Source organism: Mandrillus leucophaeus, unplaced genomic scaffold (assembly GCF_000951045.1).
Source record: "Mandrillus leucophaeus isolate KB7577 unplaced genomic scaffold, Mleu.le_1.0 Scaffold218, whole genome shotgun sequence".
In the NCBI taxonomy this organism is placed as follows: Eukaryota; Metazoa; Chordata; class Mammalia; order Primates; family Cercopithecidae; genus Mandrillus; species Mandrillus leucophaeus.
In genome coordinates this window covers 2,514,148-2,527,635 of record NW_012102232.1, presented here as the reverse complement: position 1 = coordinate 2,527,635, position 13,488 = coordinate 2,514,148, and the positions used below count along the sequence as shown (strand labels likewise).

Genomic DNA, 13,488 nt, shown 5'->3' with positions numbered 1-13,488 from the left:
TCTTTTCTCTATAAATTGTTCAGTCTCAGGTGTTCCTTCATAGCAATGCAAATAGACTAAGACAGTTCCTTAAGTGATAGTGAACACACTAGAAAATAAAGTTCCAAAGATATTTATACTCCTGTGACCATCAAACACGAAGACCAGAGATTAAATTAAATTAAATTAAATAATTATTAACTATGGGCTAACTTATCTTATTCCCTAATTCTATCACTATTTAAGTCACATATGTAAATGATATGAATTCATTTGCTAGTTAGAAAGCATTGAGGCCCTTTTTTTGCTTCATACAAGTTTGTTTGAGAAAAATAAATTATAATTCCAAGAGATTCAATTTTAAGTGAATTTTCTACTGGAGTAGAACGCATAGAAAGTTTTCCAAATTATGCGTCTGTCATGAGGTGACTCTTCACAAATTGAGTATATTCCAGATCAAGAAACAGAATACTATCAGTGCCCTAGGAACTCTCCTTGTCCCCCTCCAGCAACTGCCCCCATGAAGGGAGCCACCATCCTGACTTTCAACAATTTATGTTCATTTTTTTCTCTTTTGAACTTCATATAAAGTGTACATTATACAGCCATTTAGTTCTTGCTTTTTTTTTTTTTTTTCCAGGCTTAATTCACTTTATTTTTCTTGTATAAAAACCCTATGTTGTAGCCACAGCTGGAGCCTGGGTCCGCGGCACGGAGACTCTGGTGCGGTTCTTGACAAGGTGGTCAGTGAATTCCTGATAGGGAGACTTGGTAAATACAGTCTCCTTCCAGAGGTCAGGGGTCAGGTAGCTGTAGGTCTTACAGATGGCATCAAAGGTGGCCTTGGCGAAGTTGCCCAGGGTGGCAGTGCAGCCCCGGGCTGAGGTGTAGCAGTCATGGATACCAGCCATCATGAACAGCTTCTTGGCCACAGGCGCTGAGACGAAGCCAGTGCCCCTGGGTGCACGGATGAGGCGCACCAGCACAGAGCCGCAGCGGCCTGTCACCTTGCAAGGGACGGTGTGGAGCTTGACAGTCTTGTTCCCCCAGTAGCCTCTGCGCACGGGGACAATGGAAAGTTTGGCCAGGATGATGTCCCCACTGGACGGCGATGGCCACCTCCTTGGAGCACTTAACACCCAGGCCGACGTGGCCATCGTAGTCCCCGATAGCAACAAAGGCCTTGAACCTGGTGCGCTGTCCAGCATGGGTCTGCTTCTGCACGGGCATAATTTTCAAAACCTCGTCTTTGAGAGAGGCCCCCAAGAGAAAGTCAATGATCTCAGATTCCTTAATGGGCAGGGAGAAGACGTAGATCTCCTCCAGGGACTTGATCTTCATGTCCTTGACCAAGCGGCGCAGCTTGGTGACGGGCATGCACTCCTTATCCTTGGCCTTGCCTCCCTGAGCTCCGCCCCTCGGCCTCGGCCTCGGCCCCACCCTGTCCACGGCCGTGACCCAGGCCCCAGATGCCACTGCCTAAACTCCGCGGAAGGCACCGCGGTTCCCCATCCCAGGGTCATCACGGCCTCTGGGCCCCCCGCTGCACCGGCGTCATCCGCCATTTGGTGTTTTCTCGGAGAAGATCTAGTTCTTACTTTTTATGCTTCACACTATATTTGTGAGATTCACCCATGTTGTTGTATATATTTGTGGCTCATTTATTCTTATTTCTGTAAAGTATCCAGTTGCATCATATTAATTAAAAACAAATCAAACTTAGATAAGGAGAGACTTTATTCAAAAAGACTATTGCAACAGGAAAAACATGCCAACCTCAGATATCTGCAAGTGTCTCAAAATCAAACAGAAAGAAGATTTTCCTTTTTATGGAGGGAGAAGGACCAGCCAGACCTTTGTGGAGAAGGGCATAGAGTGTGGGCAAGCAGGCGGCAAAACCAGGATATTCCAATAGGAAGTGTTTCTATCTATGGTCAGTTGATTTTCAGGATGAGCTGTTAACAGATGTTCTGCTCCTTAGTGTTTCGGGGCTTGCTTAAACTTGTGGGAGAGCCAAAATCTAGGAATCTTTGTGGAGGAGAGAAGCCTGACTAAAGTCCGGTCAAGCCAAAGCAGAGGGTAAGAAATGAACTATTGTGAACACGTGGTCAGTTCCCCTTGTTGCTTAAGACAAAGTGTGTTTTTAAACACCACTAGGGATGGAATAAGAGTCATTGTGAAGCTGAGTTTGATCCGTCATTTTCAGGGGTGGGCTGGTCTTCACGTTCTTGATCTTGAATGACCAGCTGTCATGTTGTGAGCATGCTGTCTGTCTGACAGCTGGTGGAGGGTCTTAGAGATCAGGCACTTAGCATAAGGTACACCTTGTGATGTCATCTGCTTGGTCCAAAGGTCTTGAGAAAGCTCTCTACCTCTCTATTTGCAAGATCTATGTCTACCTATAATGGCTCTGCTCCCTAGAAGTACTCAACATCTGTTGTTCCTGTAGCACAAAGTGAATCAGAAATGTGAATGAGAATGTTTTGAATGTGGGGATTGTCAATGGCTTGGGAGGCTGTGGGAAAGGCAAGAAAACTTTCCCCAAATTGAGGATATCAACTTGGATATAGTACATGTGCCCCAGTTATCGTGGCCAGGACTGATATGTGACTTCTTCAAATTCTGGACAGTTCCTGCTCCACTTGAACTCTATTGTCCATTATTCTCCGTGCTACTTTTGTGATGAAGAAAGACAGAATAAATACCTCAGCTGTGTTTGCAAAAAGGCTGGTTCTAACTAGCCTTCCTTAGCCAAGTGCCCACTGATATTGTAGTGAAGTCAAAGAGCATTTGTCTTCAAGATTCAATGGCCTATGAAAGTCAATAATAAGTTTAATTATGTCACACTGAAACTTTGTGAAATATAAGATACTGGTTTTCAGAAAATTGACTCATTGAGAAATTCATAAGACTCCACAAATTCCACAGTCTCCACAACCTCTTTCACCTTCTGCTCAAGCAGAGGAGGAGGGCATATGGAGATAGGTCTTGAGTGTAATTGGAAAACACAGTGAGTCATTTTTGCTTGTCCATTCCTATTTGAAAGAAAATATCATTTCAGTGATTTAATTTTTGGTACAAAACCTGGCTTAGTCCTAGAACTGTAAGTGCTTCCACACCTACTATTATTAAACCCATCATTAAGAGTCACTTATTTTTTGGTAATTGGAATTGCATGTTTGAGAGAGTAAACTAAAACCACCTTGTGACCTGGCTGCTACCTCGTTGGGGCAGTTCTATCCCAGAAAGTGGTTACTTAAAGAATATTGTGATGACAATGGGTGAGATGATGTCCTCACCCTGAGCCAGAGTTATTTTAGAGACAGTGCCGTGGTAAGTGAATCACATGTTTATCTTATAGCGAAAATATGGATTGCACATTTTTCTGTTTATAAAGAGGAAGAAAAGAAACATTGTTGCCTAGAAAACTCTCTGCTGAGAAATGCCTAGTGGTAATGGTATAATTTTGATGCCATGTGACAATTGGATTGAGAAATCTAATATTGCAGGCAGCATTGTAGAAGAAAGTTAAGATAATTTATAGCTCATTCTGAGTGATGATCCAGCTTTGGGTTGTCCTGGTTCCTGGATTTTCTTCCTTCTCTTTCCAAAAGCCTGTTTAGGGACGATTTTATTGCTCATTAGCACCTCGCTAAGACAGCTGGCAAGAAACGATGGAGATGGAATTTGCATCATTCAATGCATTTGTATTTTTTGGATTCATAGAAGATTTCTGAAGAAAAGAGCACCAAAATAACTGTGAAATGAGGTTTGAAGACCTCTGGGAACTTTAATAACGTATCTTGTCCTTACCCCATAGCAATTATAAGTGCATCTATTTGACTGCCTTTATTGTAAGCACCTTTCTTAGATTCCCAAAGCAAATCCCATAATGCCACAAATGATATCAGGGCCTCTGACATAGACCTTTTCTAAGTGCTGGGGCCTGGCCTGTGATAAACAGTTGATCACTTCTCCAGCCCTTATTGGTTCCTTTGTGATTTCATCCCTGTGGGGCTCTTCCAACATCAAGCTTCCAATTTGAGGGCGTCCACAAAGCCAACTGACAAGTACAGGAATCAAATACTATACTGTAACGTTTATTCTTTTCAGTGTGATCACTTGGTGTTTGATTTGTTTTCTGGTTTGCCTTTGAGAGCCTTTGTTTTCTGGATTCTTGGCTGTCTTGCCCTTCCCAGTGACAAGGAGCACATGGCTTTGTTTCTCCATAATCTCCATAATCGACACCTCTGTTTGTGATGATGAAGTACATCCATAAGCCTCTTGTGTAGAGCAACTTACTTTACTTTCTAGAAGTTGGGGGAGAGGTGAACAGATGCCATGTTGTGTCTCATATTCAGAACTCATTGGTCACCCTGGGAGAGAACACGTTGTGACTTTCTTTTGGAAATGTCAACACCTTACACATATCAGACCAGAATTTGTCTTCTATGCCAAATCCAACATGAACTTATCTCTTGGAAGAGAGATACTGCTCTTCTGGATGGCTTGGAAACTCGATGGGAAAAGCTGTGACAGCAGCTGCCTTATCGCTAGACCTAACACTTGTCCTCCCTTTAGTATCAGTGTGATTTGTAATCAAATTCAGTTAACGAAACTGGTATTCTTTGATTCCTCTTTAGTAGAAATTGATGGGGGGCAGTGTTTACAATTACACCTGAGGCAAAATTTCAAAGTGAATGTTCAGCCATGTGAAATGATTCAGAAGTGAACTTTCCAATTTGATGCTAATACACATCTATAGTGGCACTTTACATTTTCTTATTCCAAATCCCATATTATTGCAAAGCAAAGGGGAAAAAATAAGATCCCTATTAGTACATTTGTCGTATGTTGAACGGGCCAGGTAGGAGTTTCCATTGCAGTTGTGGACCAAATTGTGTCCCCCTGAAATTCTTATGTTGAAACACCCAATATGACTGTACTTGGAGAAAGGATCTTTCAGGAGGTAATTAAAGTTAAATGAGCTCATAAGGGTGGGACCCTAGTCCAACACGACTGATGTCCTTGTAAGAAAGAAGAGAGACAGCAGAGATGCACACATGCACGGAGAAAAGACCATGTGAGGGCACAATGACCAGGGAACCATCTGCAAGCTGAGGAGAGAGGCCTCAGGAGAAACTCCTACCCAGCTGACACCTTGATCTTGATCTTCCAGCTTCTAGAACTGTGAGAAATACATTTCTGTTGTTTAAGCCACCTGGCCTATGGTATGTTGTTATGGCAGTCCTAGATGGCTGATACAATTGTCAAAAATGTCTTCTTGGGAAAAGGTGAGAAAGTCAAGCCTTTGAGCTTTTGGTTAAATTTATCTTTTGTGGATTCTATGGATTTAATTTGGTTGCTTTGAACAAAAATAATGTAGTCCTTTTATAAAAATCATATCAGAGCAGCAATAGAAAAGCACAATTTTGGGTTCCTTTGAAGTTCAAATCAAGACTCACCAGATGGGTGGGGTAGGCTTTGATGTATTTGACACGCGAGGAACCTGGTGGAATGTTGGGCATGATTATTTCAACCAGAAACACCTAAAGAAGGAAATGTACTAGTGTCCTCGTTGTGGTTGTGTTATGTTGATCATTCCATAAGCTGTATCTTTCTCTTTCCTATCTGCATCTCCCAGATTTTCTTCAGTGTGCTGGCGTATCTTTTATAATGGAAAACTAAAACATAATTGGCTTGAAAACTTTATATATGGGTCTGTGTAGTTATATACATAACATTTTAAGTGGAAACTAAATGGTGAGAACACATGGACACATGGAGGGGAAACAACACACTGGGGCCTTTCAGAGGGTGGAGGGTAGGAGGAGGGAGAAGATCAGGAAAAACAAGTAGGTACTGGGTTTAATACCTGGGTGGTGAAATAATCTGTACAACAAATCCCCATGACACAAGTTTACCTGTGTAACAGACCTGCACATGTACCCCTGAACTTAAAAACATGCTACACAGGAAAAAAAAAAGGCTTGTGGTATGCTTGCCATGATGTGAACATACTTGCTTCTTTGGCCTGACTGAATAAACAGACTCCAGTAACCAGGGAAACCATTTTACTCCCAGAATCAACAATAGGATGGAGCCTTGCTGTCTAGGATAAGATGGGGCTGGCTATTCATTCTAAGGCCCTTCCTTCCTTCTTCTTGACCTACAAGCTGGCCTCCCTGCAGCTCTCTTATCTTCAACTTGTAGGGAGCATACTCCAGCTCAGAGAAAAACTGCTTCTCTCTTCCCTAGGCACCTCCTTCTGTTTCATTATCTCTTACCAGTTGCGACACAGTCCAAGGTTGTGATTCCAGACAGCAGTGGGCTTGGACATTCCCTCCACACTTTTAGCCAGTCCAGAGGTTATCCAAACAGCCAGTGGGCAAAGAGAAGTATCTCTCAAATGATAATACAAAAAAAATTCAACAACTAAAATTGAGACTGCCCTGGCCACCCAACAACTGTGCTGATTGATCTCACTATATATCCATGACCACTAACCTCAAATGGGCAATCCTACCACATATGCCTAGTTTATTCACCTATTTTCCTAAATTACTAGTTCACATCTTTTTCTCTACCCCCAAATCTCCTACTCCCCCACCTTCCCCATTATTCTCATTTATAACAAACATTATATTCTCATTATAACATTTACAGACATCATAGAACCAGTCACCATCAACTTTCCACCATCAAATCTATCAATTCATACCTGCATTCAGCACCCAAACTGCAATTCGTCAGCTACATTGAATTTACTATCATTGCTTTACCAAAATCTAGTCCCCCTCCACCTGGATCCCATACCCTCTCACCTGCTCAGTTATCTTGTTTCTTGTATTATCCTCTCTCTAATGAGTACTCTCATCAGCACAGAAACACTGATACTAAATTAACTTTTCAGAGTCCCAGCCCCACCAGTAAGAATAAGAGCATTTAGATTCTAAATACTCTTCTTTATATTTATAGATCCTAAATATTTAGATTCTTCCACAAACTCTGTAACCCCCTTTCCTCTTCTTTCTTCCTTAAAGCCTTCTTGCCTCACATATGCTATTTTATTTTATTAGGCGTGGTACAAAGAAAAACATAATTGTGAATTTAGTCCCTGTTTTAGCCAATGATTCTCTCACTGGCTTGTGGATACAACACTCTTTCTAAAATGTGGCCAGCTTTCTAGAAAATGCTACCAGAAGATGCGGAAGGATAAGTAGTGTCAATTCTCTATTTAGTAACAACAATTTGAAGCATATTAACTAAAACCAGATTTATTTTAAGATAAGTGAATCTTGGGAAAAAATCAAAAAGATTGTTTAAATGGTAAGAAAATTAGACCTAGATTTATCTCCAAGCTTATTAAGCTGAAGAAACACTTAAGAATGTTCTTTTTTAAGTAGGAGAATTATTCATTTGACAACGATTAACTGATTACCAATTGCATTAGTAACGAAGAAAAAATGGATGTTAATAGAACCATGAGCATTAGTGTATTTCTTAATCTTTAGGGATTGAAATGTATTACTCAAAAAGTTTTAGCATTTTTTGCCCTAGAGTAGATATTTTCATATAAAACATAACTGCCTCATTAGAGTGGCTGTTCTTGAAGTCAGAGGAAGGTAATAGATTCTCTCTCCAAGACTCTTTTACCTCTATGATTCTGAAATGTTTTGTGCTACCATATCAGAGTTATTTTTCCTTTAGTCAAATGAGTTTTTTCTGTTCCCCAAGCTGTGATGAACTCTCAAGAAGCAGGTACATTAACATTTCTAATCCAAACATTTGAAATCCAAAATGCCCCCAAATCCGAAACTTGTTGAACACTGACATTATGCCACAAATGGAAATTTCCACATCTGACTTCAAATTGCAGGTGCAAATGACACAGCTTATTCGACATTCCCAAGGGAGAAATGATCCTCCCAGCCCCCGTTTAGCTGCATTGTGTCTTTTCTGCACGCAGCATGATGGTGATACCAAACAACCACAGACTGTCCACATGGGTGGCCGAGGCAGTGACACCTTTGCTTCCCAATGGGTCAGTGTGCTCAAACTTTGTTTCATACACAAAATTATTTAAAATATTATATAAAATCACCTTTAGGTTATATGTATAGGGTGTATATGAAATACACATGAATTTTGTGTTTAGATTTGGGTCTTATCCCCAATTATATATATTCAAGTATTCCAAAATCCAAAATCTGAAATACTTCTGATCCCAAGCGTTTCAGACAAGGCATGCTCTACCTGTAGCAGAAATGGAATTAAACTACTTCCAGCTCTCATGTCCTTTATCTGCTCACCTGAGCAGGTCCTTCTGTGAATGGCACTCTCATCACACAACCACAAGGAATTTTGCCTCTTTTGTTTCTATTCCTTCTCTTTTATGACACAAAGTGACAGAAGCCATCAAGGTTTAACTATTTTTCACATTTTTACAACTCTGTGCATTCTTGTGTAACTGGCAAATACCATGAAATAGTATTAATTACTGCACAGAGGAAACCTTCAACTCACAATAGATTTTACTGTACAATGGTCATGAATGCAAAGAGTGCATTTGACCTTTAATTCATTTGCTCCCAGCCTTAGTTAGTGGCCACAGGAATCCAGGAGCAATGTTATGTCCATGAACATGAAAGCGTTGACTTTGACAGGAACTCCAATTTAAGTTTGTGCTTCTGCCATGCTCCTAGCAGAGGTAAGCCTTTTTGCTATATAATTTATGTGATTACTTTTTAAACTACAATGCAGAAAAAACTGCATACCTGGTAAGATGTACTAACCATGACAAAGCTGTAACACCCCACTATGCGCTACAGAAGAAAACCAGTAAATTGCCTGGATAATTTGGGCAAAAGAAGAAAAAAAATCCACATTTACATGAAATATCCAAGTAATTCTAATTTAGTACTTTGGGGCCATTAATATCTAGATGATGGTACTTCTGTTTAATGCCTTCTGGATCTGAGTGATGTCTTCAGTGGAGGAAATTTTTCACTGAATTTTTTAATCATGAAGGTGATTTTTTTTTAAAATGTTGTAAATAACTAAAATCACTTGGAGTGATATCTAATAAGTAAAACAGCTTACCACATTGTATTTCATGTTTCTGAGACTGAATCAAGGTGTAACTTTAAAGTAAAAATGTTGATTGTCTTAGCTAGCTTATAGCAGTCCCTGGGGAGCAGCTGAGTGATGGCTGCTCTTCTGCCGGAATAAGGGTTGCTGGAATGAAGGTGCTATTTTGAAGGGCAATATTATTGATATGCTTAGGTTTTGTTTTAGAATAAACAAAAAAGTTTTATTTCCCTTCTTCTCAGTCACAGCTCTTCTTAAAAGTACATCCCCCCTTTTTCAAAAGAATTTTTCTAGCATCTCTTGCAGTCCCTCAAGCCTCTTTTAGTGTCACAATGTCAAAGCCACTAGTTAGTGTCAACAAAAGAGTCAAACTCTGCAAAACATTTGAAGAGGTTTATTCTGAGCCAAATATGAGTGACTATGGCCCATGGCACAGCCTTTAGAAGGTCCTGAGAACATGTGCCCAAGGTGGTCGGGGTGCAGCTTAGTTTTCTGCATTTTAGAGAGGCAGGAGACATCAATCAAATACATTTAAGAAATACATTAGTGTGGTCCAGAAAAGCAGGACAACTCAAAGGGTCTGGGGGGTGTGAGGGGGGCTTCCAGGCTACAGGTAAATTTAAACCTTTTCTGACAATTGGTTGAGTTTGTCTAAAAACCTGGGCAGAAAGGAAATGTTCAGATTAAGATAAAGATTGTGGAGACAAGATTCTTTTGAAGTCTTATAGTGGCTGCCCTTAGAGACAATAGATGACAGATGTTTCCTATTCAGATCTTTAAAAGGTGCTAGACTTTCAGTTAATCTCTTTAGGATTGGGAGGGTCTGGAAGAAAAAGAGCTAGCTATGTTAATAGAGATTCTTTACAGATGCAAAATTTCCCTCACAAAGGGCTGCTTTGCTGGGCCATTTCAAGATATGGCAAAGAAACATGTTTTGGAGTAAAATATTTTTATTCTCTTCCTTGTCTCGTAATGTTATTGATATAAGAGTTAGAAATTACTTAGGCAGATAGTAAGGTATGGAAGTTCTCAGTAAGATTTTACTTTTAATGAAAAGCAGCCCCAAATCATTTTCCTTTCTAACAAAGAGCAGCCTGTAAAATCCACCTGCAGAAATAGATGCCGGTAATTGTGCCAATCATGTTCAAAATGGCATTTCCATCTTCCCTTCTCTGCCAGCCGGGTGTATAGTAAGGAGTAGACAAGATGGCAATGGCCAACAGGCCTTTTGCATAATACAATTAGGGTGGGGTGACCACCTTCCCCGTGCAGCATGTAAATGTCACACCTGGCTGAATCAATCTGTGGGCCCTATGTAAATCAGACACCACCTCCTCAAGCCTGCCTATAAAATCTGCTGTGTTGGCCACTTTTCCCTTTTTTGCTATATAATTTATGTGATTACTTTTTAAACTATAATGCAGAAAAAACTGCATACCTGGTAAGATGCACTAACCATGACAAAGCTGTAACACACTATGTGCTACAGAAGAAAGCCAGTAAATTGCCTGGATAATTTGGGCAAAAGAAGAAAAAAAAATCCACCTCTCTCAGACACCTTTCTCACAAGAGAGAGCTGCTCTGCTCTCTTCTTTCTTCTGCCTATTAAACTCTACTCCTTAATCCACTCTGTGTGTATGTCCGTGTCCTTAATTTTCTTGGTGTGAGACAACAAACCCCAGGTATTCAACCCCAGATAACAATGTCACTTCATTATGCCAGAGTCAGGTTGGAAAGTAAGTCATGATATATAGGGTTAAATAAAACCCATCTGATGAGAATTTATGGTTTGTAGGGCATGACTCCCCAGACCCCTTAGATAGGAATTTGGGCAAAATTTTTAAAAAATCAGAACTTAGTCCTCATTAGAATTCAGAGTTCTGTATGCAGGAAGGGACAGTACAACTCTCCTGGCCTCAGCTTGTCAAATAACCATCAAGTGCCATGTCCTTTGCCCCAGTTGCCCACAGCATGCCATCCTAATGCCACACTTGTCACGAAGTGAAGTATTCAAGCTACACAGCTTGGGAGAGGGGTCCAACTGGTGCATTTTAAGAAGCCGTGGTGAGAGTTAAATCTCGAACAGTTGATGATGTCTCTCTGGAAGCACCCATTTAACATTCCATGTTACTGGAATTTCCAAGAAGACAGAATTACATTTATATTAATACTATGCTTCATGAGATGTTAAATTTTTTCTTGGTGTAGAGGAGACTGCCAGTGTTCTGCCTGCCATTACTGTGTGACCCTCCCCTGGCTTCTGTGTGCTCTTGCTTCTGAAGCTCACACCAATTTTCTTGGAGGGCTACCAAAGTGCTCCTGTGCCTCAGCCCACACAAGCACAGAGCTGAAAGTCCCCAAGCAGCCCTCAACAAGTGACTGACTGGTGCAGGAGTATGAGGCACAGCTTTCTTGCCCTGGGGTCAAGAAAAATGCCGAGAAGATAGGCACAAAATGGGAGCCAAGGTATTCTAATTTCTATTTGTCACTTACCAGCCCAACACTAGTGACCCTAAACAGCTCATTTTTAAAAATCCCCTAGAATCTATTACATAAAGCTTAGCCAGATTTATATGAATGCTTTATTCAGATTTGTATCAGTCAGTCAATAACTTGCATTGAGGATTCCATGTGGACAGAATACTGTGCTTATATTTAGATTCTATAAGGGATACATGAACATCTATCCTGAGGCATATATAGCTGCCAATATATTCTGTTTGTTCTTCTCTGGTTGATAAGGGAAGTGTCTCATTCCTATGAATTCCATTGAACTTTACAATGCCTTACAATGTATATGCCTATGGAAAATTATCAATGGCATTTGGAAATACAAGGTCCAGAGTTGAGATCATAGTCAGAGAATAGAGAATGGTTTGCCTGCTAAACAGGTCACAGCAGGGGAGTGAGAAAGGAGTCTTAGGGAAGGCTCTCCATTAGGAGACTCGAGGTAGAAGATTACCCAGAGATTAAAACAGAGCAGGTAGGAAGACCTACTACCTAGGAAAACATAGTGTCACAGAAGATAAAAAGAAGTGCTTTCAGAAAGATGCAACAAGAAACCGTGCTTCTTCATGAGCAAATTCAATCTTATCAGTCCTCCTTCACATGGCTAGGGCTGCCCCACGCACCACTCCTGTTGCTGCTGCATCTCCCAAGGTACTTGTGTGTTTCGGATTTTATCTTTCTACCTAACACTCTATTTCCATGACACTGTATTTGATAGTAGGGAACATCATCACCACCTTTTCTGAAGTTAGTTTGGCTGGCAGTCTTCTCTTGCAAATATTATCACAAGCTCTACTGAGCTTCATGGGCCCCTCCTTAATCCTTACTTTGGCTAGTTGTTTCTTGATATCTGAATGCCGAACAACAGCATCTACTGTAGCAGCAATAGCCAACAAATGCACAAGTTAAGTAAAAAGAAAAGCAAAATGAATTTCCAAAAAATGGAGGTATTTAATATAAATTTAAAAACATATTCAATGTCTTAGTGGTTGATTTCAGTCAAATGGGCAGGAACATTTTCAAGTTCAATTGTTTCTGGGCTGCTATATTCCTGTCCTGTTGTGGCCTTAAGAAATGTTCACATTTGCAAGTTGCACCAGATACTATCAGATCTAGTTCTCTCCCTGGGGCCCAAGGATGCTCTTCTTTTTCATCTCTTATTTTGATCACAGAGGTGTTTTCACAGAGTTTATCCCCAATAGTAAATTAGTAAATTACATTCCAATTCTTTGAGTCAGAACAACGTTTCCACATGCACACCCACGTCTGAGTTTCTGTGTTGCTACCAGTTTTGCCTACGGGTGCGGGTGTTTTTGGAGATGAGTCTAAAACATCTCAAAACCACATGAACATGGAACAGTGAGAACTGATGATTATTAAAAGATGGTTTTCCGGGCTTTGAAGAATTTTCACCCAAAAGATGACAGTCTTACTATTTTCACTTAACAACAAGAACAGTCCTAAGTACAAGCATTTAAATTAGAAGGAAGAAAATCCCAACAATGCTGACGTATAGTATACATTGGAAGTGGTTCCAAAAGCTGAATGTGAAATGTTCTTCTAGGAAGATGTTAGAAATTAAACAAATCTGCACCAGTCTAGGAGGGTTTGAGTAAAGAGGGGTTCAGCAACCTCTATGTCCCTTCTCAGCTGCGCAATTCACAATAATACTGAATCACTATGAGCTTCAAAGTCACAGTCTTTAGCTATCCAAAATAATTCATGGAAAAGCATTTACAGCAGTGTAGGCACTGCTTTTTCATAGTACTTAAATGGCATGGTGGCTTTGGTTGGCATTGAAAATTAAGCGAAAGGAATTCTGGATTTTATAAAAATTAAAGTAAAGCAAGTGAAAAATATTATCTGAAATATGTATAACAATTTATGTGCAATCTCAGATAAAGTTATGTG

General features: G+C 40.3%; 1 pseudogene across 1 annotated transcript; it reads right to left on the bottom strand.

Moving 5' to 3' along the window:
• Positions 1–616: 616 nt before the first annotated feature.
• LOC105540263 lies at positions 617–1,544 on the bottom strand (annotated as a pseudogene). Its single transcript, XR_001006175.1, has one exon. The product of XR_001006175.1 is annotated as a 40S ribosomal protein S2 pseudogene (transcript).
• Positions 1,545–13,488: the final 11,944 nt, after the last annotated feature.